Genomic DNA, 12,858 nt, shown 5'->3' on the forward strand with positions numbered 1-12,858 from the left:
CTAAATACTTTCTTATTTTGTGTATTTTTCTTTTTGCACTGAAAACATATAAATAAACAGCCCCGGTACCGAGCCCGAAAAACGGGGCTCAAATTTGCCTCGAATTTGATAAGAAAGGAGGAGGAAGAAGAAGAAAGAGAAGCAGAACTGGAGGGGCCATAAAAATGGAGTCGGAGGCGGGCGGAGGCAGAGGCAGAGGCGGAGCTGCGATGTGACGAGCGACGATCTGCAACGATCGGCCGACGAGCTGCGACGACGACGACGACTACGAGTCCCTCTCTCGCCTCTCGCCTCTGTTTCTCTCTTGCCTGTATTCAAACGAAGAAGAAGAAGAAGAAGAAAAGAAAGAAAGAAAGAAAATGAAGAAAAAAGAAAAAAAAAAGAAAAAAATCGAAATGCAAAACGATGTCGTTTTACGTTTCGACCCTTAATTTCGGACCCTCAAACATTTTTCATAAACAAATTGGGTCACAACTTCTACTTTTTTAAAGGCTATGATAACAAAATAATTTTTTATATTAATTTTTTATTTTTTTATGTGTTTATTTATAAGAAATTAAATAACTAATTAAAATAAGATATTCCCAAATGTAACCATAACAAAAGGGACACCAATATTTTCGTTTCCTCTTATTTTATGTGTACAAACTTTTTACTATATTATTTATAATTTTAAAAATAAATATTGTGTATTTGATTTAAATGTTTTCTAATATCATTTTTGATAAATATGGCAATTATTCACTTACAAATAACTAATACGACTGGTAAATGTCAAAAATTACTTTTCACTTGTTATTCTCTTATCTCTTAAATTCACCCTTAAACCAGTTCTTACTCGATTGTTTCAATTATACGTGTGTAAAGAGATACCGAGTATTCATTGATTTTTCTTCTCCTCATTCCTTTTCGTCGATAATATGGGAGCACAAGATGGTGAGAGTAAAATAACAACAAATATTTGCTTCTTAACAATTTATTTGCTAAAGAGAACGAAGTTGATCGCAAGAGTCTTCAGGTTTCATTCGCTCTCCCTCTCTTCTTAATTATTGTCATATTGTCTAATTATCTATTAATTTCTTTTGGCGTATGTTACTAGTTGTGAATAATTAGGGTTTCATGAGATTTTCATTGCATATATTACTTAGGCTTACTATCAGAAAAAATTAGGATATTACTTTATTATAAATAAAAAAAAATGAAAGATAAAATAAAAAATTACAAACATATAGCAACATTAAAGCCTGTCATTCTATTTTGACCAAAACAAATAACTTTTTAGCTATACAAAAAATAATCTAATTGTTTTGTTTCTGTTGAATAGAATCCCTTGGCTGCCAATTTTTTTTTTATTTTATTTTTTTTAAAAGAAGTAAAATTTGTTCCCAAAATTTTATGTCTGTAATATTTTTAATAATGACAAATTTTAAATTTTAAAGTATTTTTAGTCTATAAATAGCTAAATCTAAAAAAATTAAAATTCCAAACCCCAAATAAACTTTATCAATAAAAAAATTATAAATAATAAATTTACCTTCGAAGATAAATTACAAATACACCCCTTGGTTGCAAATACCGTATTGTGATAATTTGTCATTTAACAGAGTTAACGAAAAAAATTAAAATTCCTAACCATCATCTTATATAACATTGAAATTACTAGAACTATTAATTGAAATATCTTGCTAACATCATAAAAAAATTGTTAATTAGCTTAATGGTTAGTTAATGAAAGGGTTTGTTATATGATTAGAAAATGTTATGTGACCAGAACTACAAGGGCAATTAATATATTAAACAAGTGGTGCTTATGGTAGTCCTCGCATATTACCACCAATTCCCAACATCTCCTCTCAATAGGAAATTTGCTAATACCACTTTAAACCCCTCATTATTGACTCGGAGCATATCAAGAGTTTTTGTGATTTGCTCTAACCAATCCTCTGCCTTCAGCGACTCAGGCCCTCTTATGAACTCTGGTGGATTCCGATGGGTTAAAACAAAATAACTCCTTAGTAATTTTGAGGGCATGAGAGTCGTCCCCCATATTACGAGCTACAACCTTACTTACAGCTCTCACAATCTCATGTGCAATCTCTTCACCCACAGCCGATGCAAGTGTAGGTATTATCATTGTGTCCCTACCGACACTCCTAGTCCTAACACGACCTCTACTTCATCATCCTGACATCTCGTCAAAGATAAACTAAGCTCAGTAAAATAAATTTTAGCCTTTCTTGAGACACTTACTCAACCCCCACTAAGTTACAAAACATACCCAGCATATAGTCACATAGCACATAAACAACTTAAACACTTAGCCACATAATTGAGACAAGTCTACAAGGATGAACGCTTGTCCCATAACTCTCTACGAACTCTCACCAGAAATCACGTTAATCAAAAGTGTTTCCAACGAGATCTCAAAGCAGTTAATCAGCTATAAGCACTATCCTTGAAACTTAAACCCATACTCACATAACTGTAACACATAAGCTCTTAACATCTAATTCCATCACATGAAAACGTCCTCACCAAGCGAAGTTAAACTCATTGTGATAAAAATCACTTCCCACAAGCTTAAGATTATAAAACCCGATTAGCTCTGATATCAAGATTGTTATGCCCCCAATTTTAATACTCGGATACCTTATCAATTTCTTTATAAAAGTTCATTTCCAAATTATAGTTTTGGAAGTAAAACATGTTGAATATAATAAGGTTCTCTTTGGCATAAATATAGTGATAAAATGTTTAGTACATATAATAACAATGCATGCCCCATGGCCTTGCGCATGCATTGAAGATTACTAAACAAATATTTATAATAGACGAACAACACTTTAATCTTTCATCTACAATCTATACAGGAATGATTCATAATGAAATAAATAACTTCTTGATCTTCAAACTGGCGTAACCGACTCCATCCTTGAAAATGGTTAAATAATATAGGATGAATAAATATGTCCAGTAAGGACCTATAATGATTCTTGACAATAAAATCAATAGATATATATGACCATGAATGTTAACAAGTGATAAGTAGATAAATAAGGTGTTCTTTTATATCCAAAATAAAGAATACATAGGTAGATGTTTTCTTCACAAAATCCCACTTGACATTTCAAAGAAAAGTTGTTTGTTATATTCTTATCTTATCAGTATTGATTCAAAGAATTTATTAAAACTCCTTTACCTTAGAAAAAGATCTTAGACCGACTAATCATGTACTCCTCATAATCACATACCATACACATTACCACCCGTCACCTTACCATAATCCTCATGACACCAATCACACACACACACTGACATGTGTTATATACCTAAATGACAAGATTCAATTCATTGTAGAAATATTCCAATTGCACACTTTGAATCCCTAACTACAAATCACCATGTTCACATATAACAATACAGTTACATGGCTAACAATGAGCGCCAACATACTAATGGCTAGCTTCATTAAGCCATTCCAACATAATTTACTGGACGCCACTTCAAAAGAAATTCTAGAACCTATCTCAAACGTTACGCTTTACTGATGGCTAACCGAAAGGAAAGCGGAATCTAAATATAGCCCAACAGTTTACACGCATTACCGAGCATTATTCTAAAAGGAAAGCAGAACCTCTATCAAGCGACACGCTTTATCGGTCACAAGTCAGAAGGAAATGGACCTTCTTTCCAGCATTTTAATCTATCAATTCCCCATATCATTCATAATTTCAATTTATAGAATTATGCCAACAACACATTACACATATAACTCATTCTACGCTAAACTAATACTATCATCCACCGATGGCTAAGAACAAAACCTCTACACGTTTACTTATAATAATATAAATTAATCTCGATAAACGAATATGATTATTCACAACATTACCATACTTCAATATTAACTCCCTTTTATTCAAGTTACATCAACACATTTAATATCATGCGCTTCTCATAGTTTATTATGCCAATTCTAATTAACAATTCTGTGAAATGGACTAATTTTCACCATCATTAATCTCGCAAGAGCTAGCAACCGACATTCATACCCATTTATTTTAAATATCAACTCAATTTCGTGATTTAAGTTTCAATCAAAACAAGCCTCATCTTTAGAATAAAGTTAAAGATTAGGATTTGGATAAAATTTATGAATTTTTACCTTAAAGTATATAATATTCCAATGGCTCAAAACTTCCATAATTTATTATAAACCATAAGTTTAGCTTCCTTATTTCAAAACTCTAACTTTCTTCTACATTCTTTTCAAGAAAATTCTTCCAATATGATGTTTTATGTTACAGAAAAAAATACAACCCATCTATCTCTATGAAGGTATTGAGAAATAGCAAATAAATCCTCACTTTAAGCAAGAAGAAAAGAAAACCCAAAAATTTGATTTGAACAAAAACACGATCCGCTTAGATTAAAAGAAAACTCTCACCGTGCTCTACGTCTTGATATGTGGAATTAGGGTGAGATTTTAAATGAAAGAAGATAAAACCGAAACTTGAAAGCTTAGGGTTTTTAGAAATGGAGGAAATAAGAGAGAAATAAGAGAGAAGAGTGAGAGAAAAGTGATTTTTTGAAGTACTGATCCCGAAAAAATCGCTCACGCGATGAAACAATCGTTCGAGCATCGAAGACAGAAGACTACTCGAGCGGTAAAACTTTCGCTCGAGTGTAGAACTCATGCTTCCAGAATCTCAGACTGTACAAGAAACAGACCCTCGAGCAAACAAATTACCGCTCGAGCAAACATCAAAATCTTACATAATCCTGAATTGCGAACCAAAGTACTTGAGGATTCGAAAAATCGCTCGAGTTAAGAGGAAAATTCTCAAAGTGCTACAACACCCCTCTTCTATATTTGTGTAAATTTTTTTTTTTGGCCCACTAATTCCCCCTTATTACATTGAGTTTAGGTTTTTGTAAGAGGTGTCATTTATATATAACAAAATTTGTTTATACCAAGTGTTTGTCAATGTGTTATTTTTTTGTTGTCAATGTGTTATTTTTTTGTTGTTTAATACTGGATAGTAATTAATTTTTGAAGTAAGTTGACAAAAAACTTGAAACGTGAGGCTAAAATGGAAAAAAAATAAACTTGAAAGGCCAAAATGAAAATGATTAAACATAGCAAAATTAATTTATCCTAATAAGATATTAATAAAAAAACATTTTTTTTACCATATTATTCGAAATAGAAAGAGAGGGAGAGAGATGGGAGAATTGGAGGGAAGAGCAAGAGGCGGCAAGCTTATCAAAACAGAGTTAAGTCGGCGAGAACATCAAAATCTCTCTCTCTCTCTCTCTCATGAATAGGCGGAGCACTCGTAGATCATAAGAGGTACGATTCTTTAATTCAGATTCATTCAGTTTGATTAGCTTTATATTCTCTCTTATATCCTAGCCTTTGTTTTCTTTGCTGTTTGGTTGCCAAGAAAGTTGCAGAAAAGAAAAGAAACGTTTGAACATTACTGCACAAAATAATGTATATTAATTACCTGCTTATTAAAATCTGCAATGTATGTTTCGTGTTCTTACTTTTGCTTGAATTTTTTAAGTTCAAATCGTACGAGGATAAACCTTAGAGCCCAGAGTAATTGTATGACATGATTTAATTATGAATGTTGTGTGTATTGTGTTTGCTTACTGTAATTAGATAATGATTATGCCTAAATCTCCCCATTGACAATTCTTTGCTCATCCTCTATTAAATTTGTGTGCAAATTTTCATGGCATCTCTTGATTCTATAACTTGAATTGTGTTTTGAACTTATATATATATATATATATATATCCCTGGCAGAGCACCATTCAATGGGGACTAACTGGTTGTATTCAATCTAGTATTTTAGATCTGGATTTCAAGAATGGATTTGAAAGCTTTGGATTGATGGATTGTGACTAACAAGATAAATATTATCAATTAGAATAAAGAATGATTCTATCTGTACAAGAATTTTAATAAAACACATCTTCTACACTTACTTCCTGTTTGGCAACAAGCCAAATAAAAAATTTGTTGGCTTATTTGTGTCACATCATCTTTTTTTTTTTTCCACATCTTTCCGTAAAAAGTCAAAAAACCAAAAAATAAACCATATCCAAACCACCCCTTAATCATGTACTTCAAAATTATTTGTCTACCTCCAATAATTAACTCTCATGCAATTTGAATCTATCTACTCATCCAAATGGAGCATTAGTGTATCATCATTGGTAATTTATTAAGAGTTGTGTTTTTTGCACTCCACCATGGTGAATGCATTGGAGGTGAGTGCATCCACCAAAGAGTAGAGAGTAATTTATTTAAAAAACTACGTAAGTGGTTAACTAAATTTTGTTACTTGTACTTGTTTGATAGCATGACTAGGCCTTATTCTCTCTGGTTCCATTAAGAGCGTGCTGGAAAACTATATGATGCTGCAAATCAAATTGGTGTTGATATTTATGCCGCTCAAACTCAATTTATCCTCAAGTAATTTTGGTTTTTATTTTCTTAGTAATTATTGGAGGTTTAAAGCATAAAAGGTGGTAATTTTATTTAGGTTGAACATTTTTTAATGTATACTAATTGGGCGTTGTTTTTTAAAAATTTTTTAGGCTAAAACTAAAATAATGTTCCAAAATTATATGTGAAAAAAAAAAATACTAGTTTAAAGATTAAAGACAATTAATAAGTGTAAATATTTATAATTGCAACTTTTAAGGGAATAAGGTATATTTTTAACTTTGAAGTTGAAAACAATAACATGCATGAACATCTGTAACCTCCTTTTTACTTTCTCAGTAACAAAGCCTCTGACCTTTGTAATTGTTTGCCAAGTCTTGTTCAGTTCCATTCAAGCCCAGTTTTTTCAGTGCACGTGCTTGTTCACATGTCTGTTGTTGTCAAGGTTATGTCTTAGTTTAACTGTCCACCAATGCTAATTTTGTATCTACAAGAAATTCCAAGATAGTTGGAGGGGCTGAAGTTGTTTGGTTGCTTAAAGGACTGTACTACTAGGTTATCATGTTGGATCTGCTTGTTTAGGTGTGCGCGCATATGTATGATAACACAGGCTTTAAAATATGCCTATAGGTACATCATTTGGACTTCGAAGTCAGAGAGTTGTATTTTTTGAAAATTTAAGTTTTGTTTAGAAGTGCTTCTAACTTCCCTGCTTGTAGATCCTAGAATTAATTTTGATGAGATTGAACAAATAAATTTATTAAATAAAAATGATTTTGCTAGCTAGGACAAATAAGATGATCAATCTACTTTCCTAGTATGCTTTGGAATTTTTGCAATAAAGACTTGTAAATATTAAGGAAACAAACAGTGTTAAGTGCCTATAGGTAGAAAAACTAGATATACTTGCTCTTTAAATATTCTAAAAGTTATTTATTAAATAAGAAAAGTTGGTTGTATGATTGAAGAATTTGCTTAAAGTTGTGAATGATTTTTTAACTTGGAGACATTTTTTATGAATGCCATGTAAGGGTAGTGAATAAAGGATAAACTTTGGTTACAATAAAATTGTTTTTCAGCAACATGGAACATATTTTCAATTGATGAATTGGTCTTATGGCTAGGTTGGATTTTCTTCATGGTAATAGATTTGATAGCAATGGACACATTATTAACATTGGAGTGCAACAGGCTCAATTCCCTTTTTTTTTTTTTTTGTTTGATAGGCACTAGGGTGTCTGGGTCAAGGGTTTCCCCCAGTCCGATGGCTCCAAAGAATTGTTAGTGCCTAAAAGGTTTCAATCCCCCAATCTTGGAGGGAGCACACCCTTAAGACCCAAGGCCTTGCCACCATATCAACCTCTTGGGATTAACAAGCTCAATTATTTTTATAATATATAAGGCATTTTGCTTACTTGAATTAAACCATGAAAAGTTTAACTAGTTAGACAAAGTTAAGCTTAAGGGTAACCTCTGTGCCAATGTTTTAAAAGGCACACTTAGGCGCGCTCCTAAGCGCGAGAAGCAACGAGGGGGTAGCCTTGTAATGCCCCAACCTTTCACACGTTATCGATATTGTCCGCTTTGGGCTACGCCCACACGGATTTGTTCTTCCCAGTGGGCCACCTATCCCAGAACTACTCCAGCCTAAGCACGCTTAATTGGGGAGTTCTGCTAGGGATCTCACCACCCGGGAAAAGGCCTCGATGCTATATAAGGGTCTAGGTGTTTACTTTTATAGCCCAGGAATTCTCATTTTATTCCCGATGTGGGACACCGGGATCTTACAATCCACTCCCCTTAAGGTTGCACGTCCCCGTGCAGTAGCTTGCCAGCTCGCAAGCCCATTCCTCTGCACCGAGAGGTGCCAGGGGCTGACATTCGGTATTCCGGAGGGTCGGTTCTGATATCATTTGTAACGCCCCAACCCTTACACGTCATTGATATTGTTCGCTTTGGGCTACGCCCTCACGGATTTGTTCTTCCCAGTGGGTCACTCATCTCAGAACTACTCCAGCGTAAGCACGCTTAACTGGAGAGTTCTGCTAGGGATCTCACCACTCGAGAAAAGGCCTCGATGCTATATAAGGGTCTAGGTTTTTACTTTTATAGCCTAGGAACTCCCCCTCCATTCCTGATATGGGACACCGGGACCTTACAAGCCTTGTGCTTCAAACAGTTCAAGGCAAGGCGCAATACGTAAGGCGCTCAGGCAAGGGCTTTTTTTTTTGAGGCGCGAGACGCTTGTTTCATGGGCTTTATCTATTTTTCTACTCCAACTAATGATTAAGTGCTTTTTTTGTGGGCATACCCATATGGAATCAAAATTCTTCGATATAAAATGATCAAATGTGATCAAAAGAGCGCAGAAAGTGATTAAAAAAAACCCTAGGTGGAGAAGATTAAAAAAAGCAATCAGAAAGTGAGAAGACGACACGACTTCGGCTTCTTCATCAGTTTCTTCTCTTCTCTTCTTCTTCGGTGGTTCTCTTTCTCTTATTCTCTTTTTCGATGGGTTCTCTTGGTTGGGTTATCTCTTTGCCTCTGTTTTTTCTTCCTTTATTTTTCTTCTCTTCTTCGATTGGTTCTCTTCATGGTTCTACCTCTGGTTTTTTTCCCCCCTTATTTTTCTTCTCTTCTTCTTTTCTTATTTTATTCTTCTCTTATTCTCCTGCTTCGTTGGGTTATCTCTCTGTTTTTTCTTCTCTGTTATACTTGCGAAGCTTTCTTTATGGTTTTTAGAATTCTATATATATTTTTTATGTTGAAAAGTTTGCCTGTTTTATAATTTTGCTTTTCTTCTACTACTTGTGCTTAGGCTAGAGGAGACCTTATCGCCTCGGTGCTCCTAGAGCCCTTCAAAACACGCCGTGTATAATTGTTTGGCAAATATAATTGCTTATGAGCTAGATGTCTCAAGTTTGAATTTTTTTAGGCTTGCTGAAAGCACATGGCTTATTGAGTGCATTATTAGTAGTGTTGACTTAAAAATGGATTGACTGCATCCTAGTGTTGAGTGTCCGACACGGGTACTCATACATTTTGAAGAATTCATATAGCATATGCCAAAATAATTAGCAGAACTGCTTAACATATACTATGTAGCATAATCATGCACTTCCCACTTCCAAGACGGAATGGATTTGCTATGAATGGTTAATTTTTCTTCCACTCTGTCAATTAAATGTGTTAAAATCCACCTACTCTCCACCTACTTCACCCACTTAAACCTGGGGGGCTGTTAAAACCTATCACCTACTTCACCCACTTAAACCTACTCCACTAAACCTAACCCACTGCACCACTACCACCTCACCTACTCCACTAAACCTAACCCACTACACCACTACCACCTCCACTTCACCTACTCCTTACCTACTACACACTCACCCTCTTCTATATATAGGAATCATGAATCATTGTAATTTATATTAAATCAATAATACATACAATTTATTCTCTCTCTATTTCTCTTTATACATTAAATTTTACATGGTATCAGAGCAAGGTTAAGAACTTAGTATTTCTCGCTTCACCGGCGGGCGGCAACCTCGCCTTGGCCGCCCGCCGGACCTCAACCTATTCCGCTTATTTTCTACACATACCTTGACTTCTTCAACATTTTCTTACACCCCTCCTCCGCTATGTCGGCGGCGGCACCCGCATCATCGTCTAGCCTCTATCGCCGTTCACCTCGCCTCTCACATATCCGTGGTTGTACTCTTACTCGTCGTCGTCGTTGGCGTTTCTGGCGCTGCTTTTCTGCTCGTCACTGCTGTTTTTTTCCCGATTTGCTCTCTCTCTCTTAGCCATGGATTTGGGTGTGGGGTGTAGAGCTGTGGCTCTGTTGTTGGTAGCCATGTTTGCTGGCTTGAAGGTTTCAATGGCAGCAGTGTACAAGGTTGGGGACTCCGCTGGTTGAACCATCATTGGGAATATTGATTACAAGGCCTGGGCTGCTTCCAAGATGTTTCATGTTGGAGATGTCATCATTTTCGAATACAATTTTCAATGTCACGTGTTGCAAGTGCCCCACAAAGAATACCAAGCCTGCAGAAGTGTAAGACAGTAACATGCATCTTCACATACAGCTTGGGTAATGTGTAACTATCAAAAGCACAAGCTTCTTGGACATCCCTCTCTCTCATCTTTTCCCACTTTCAAACCCACTTTAATCATATCTCTCCTTTCTCTTAATTTATTTCATCCACGTTCTTTCACCCTTTTCTTTTATTTTAATATATATATATATATATTTTATTATAATATATTTTCCCTATCCCTTGTTAGTAAGCATCACCCGTTTTCCATTCTCTTATTATTATTTATTTTATATTCCACCAAAAAAAAAAAAAAAAAAAAAAAATTCTGCTGTTTTTCTTATCACCCATCCACAAATATTTTTCTCTATTTTCTTTATCCATTATTTTCTTTTATTTTATTTTTCTTATTAAACAAAACAACACCACAAAATAACACCAACAACATTCCACAACCTTGTCATTTTATTCATATTAGGGGATCAACCCCGATCACACTTTTACATCAAAAAAAAAAAAAAAAAAAAAAAAAAAAAAACCCACACAAACAAAAACAAAACTACCACACCCACAGTGGGATTTTTCTTCTCTACTCAGCCGCCGGTCTTTTCTTCTTGCCTCCGTCCTGGGTGGTCCTTGCCGGTGTTGCCTCCGTGCTTCCTAGACCACCAAGCAAGTTGCCTCCTCCCTGCTCCTCCACTACAGCATACGGTGGACCTCCAAATCGGAACATCACGGTGGCCTTCCGCTTCAGCTCCTTATTTTCCGCCTTTAGCACACTTAACTCTGCTCGCGCATCCTTATACATGCGTTGGAGCAGAGCCAGTTGGGCGTTTAACTGCTGCACCTCATTTGTCCTACTCTGCAGCCGGTTCGACAAATTTGTAACCGCAGTCATGGTTTCCACACATGACTTCAATGTATACTGATTGGCCTCCACATCCGACTGCACTGCCATTCTTTGCTCCACCGACCGCATCGGAAAGTTCAACGGAGCAAAACCAGAGGTGTTTGGTTGAGGTTCACGGGCCTCCGCACCAGTTATCTCTCTTGTTGACTCGTTGAGGTCGGGAAAGAGAGTGAGTAGACCACGGGATGAAGAGGCCATATTCTGGGTAGCTGAACGGGAAGAAGAGGCCATGTTTTTTGGGTTGCTGAGTGTTTCAGCGAAATAGCAATTTCAGACTGATAATGTTCGGAAGGGGAGTGTTTCAAGATTTGCAGCTCTTAGAGGCAATCTCCCAGAAAAACGAATATCTCTCTCTGAAAATGAAGAGTTTTTCAGAAGTTTTTTCCCAGGTTTTTTTTTCTTCGCTTCTGCCTCAAGCACAGCCTCCGCATTGGTTTATATCGACACTGATGACGCGGCCGACACGCCACTCTGTCGCTCACGTGCCTCGCCGCGTCTCCGGCTCACCTTTTGATGGCTCGACACTTTCTGTCGGGCACGACTTTTGATGAAGTGGGCGCGCCTTTTGAGGGCGCAACTTTTGATGGCACGTCTTTTTATGGATTGGGCACGCATTTTGATGGCACGTCTTTTTATGGATTGGGCACGCCTTTTTAAAAGATTGGGCACACCTTTTGAGGGTGCGACTTTTTTAGGGGTCCGACAAGACTCTGTAAACTGTCCCGACATTGATTCCGGTTAGCTCCTTCATGGGTCCGACAAGACTCTGTAAACTGTCTCGACATTGATTCCGGTTAGCTCCTTTATGGGTCCGACAAGACTCTGTAAACTGTCCCGACATTAATTCCGGTTAGCTCCTTTATGGGTCCGACAAGACTCTGTAAACTGTCCCGACATTGATTCCGGTTAGCTCCTTTAAGGGTCCGACAAGACTCTGTAAACTGTCCCGACATTGATTCCGGTTAGTTTCTACAAGGGTCTAGCAAGACTCCGTAAACTGTCACCACAACTGTCACAACATTGTCTGCTACAACGGTCCGACATGACCCCATAAACTGTCTTCTACATCGGTCTGACACCGCCATCCAGTGTCCTCTACACCGTTATGACACCACCATACAGTGTCCTCTACATGGTTATGACACCCCCATACAGTGTCCTCTACAACGTTATGACACCACCATCCAGTGTCTTCACCAATGGTCTAACACGACCATACAGTGTCTCTTATCCTCTTTTATTTTTATGTATTTTCTTGTTTTGTTACTCTCTCCAAACTCAAGTTGGTTAGTTCCTATCCCCCTTGAGTTTGCGGGGGGCTGTTAAAATCCACCTACTCTCCACCTACTTCACCCACTTAAACCTGGGGGGCTGTTAAAACCTATCACCTACTTCACCCACTTAAACCTACTCCACTAAACCTAACCCACTACACCACTACCACCTCA

Source organism: Camellia sinensis, chromosome 1 (assembly GCF_055761805.1).
Source record: "Camellia sinensis isolate YWXY chromosome 1, ASM5576180v1, whole genome shotgun sequence".
Taxonomy (NCBI): Eukaryota; Viridiplantae; Streptophyta; class Magnoliopsida; order Ericales; family Theaceae; genus Camellia; species Camellia sinensis.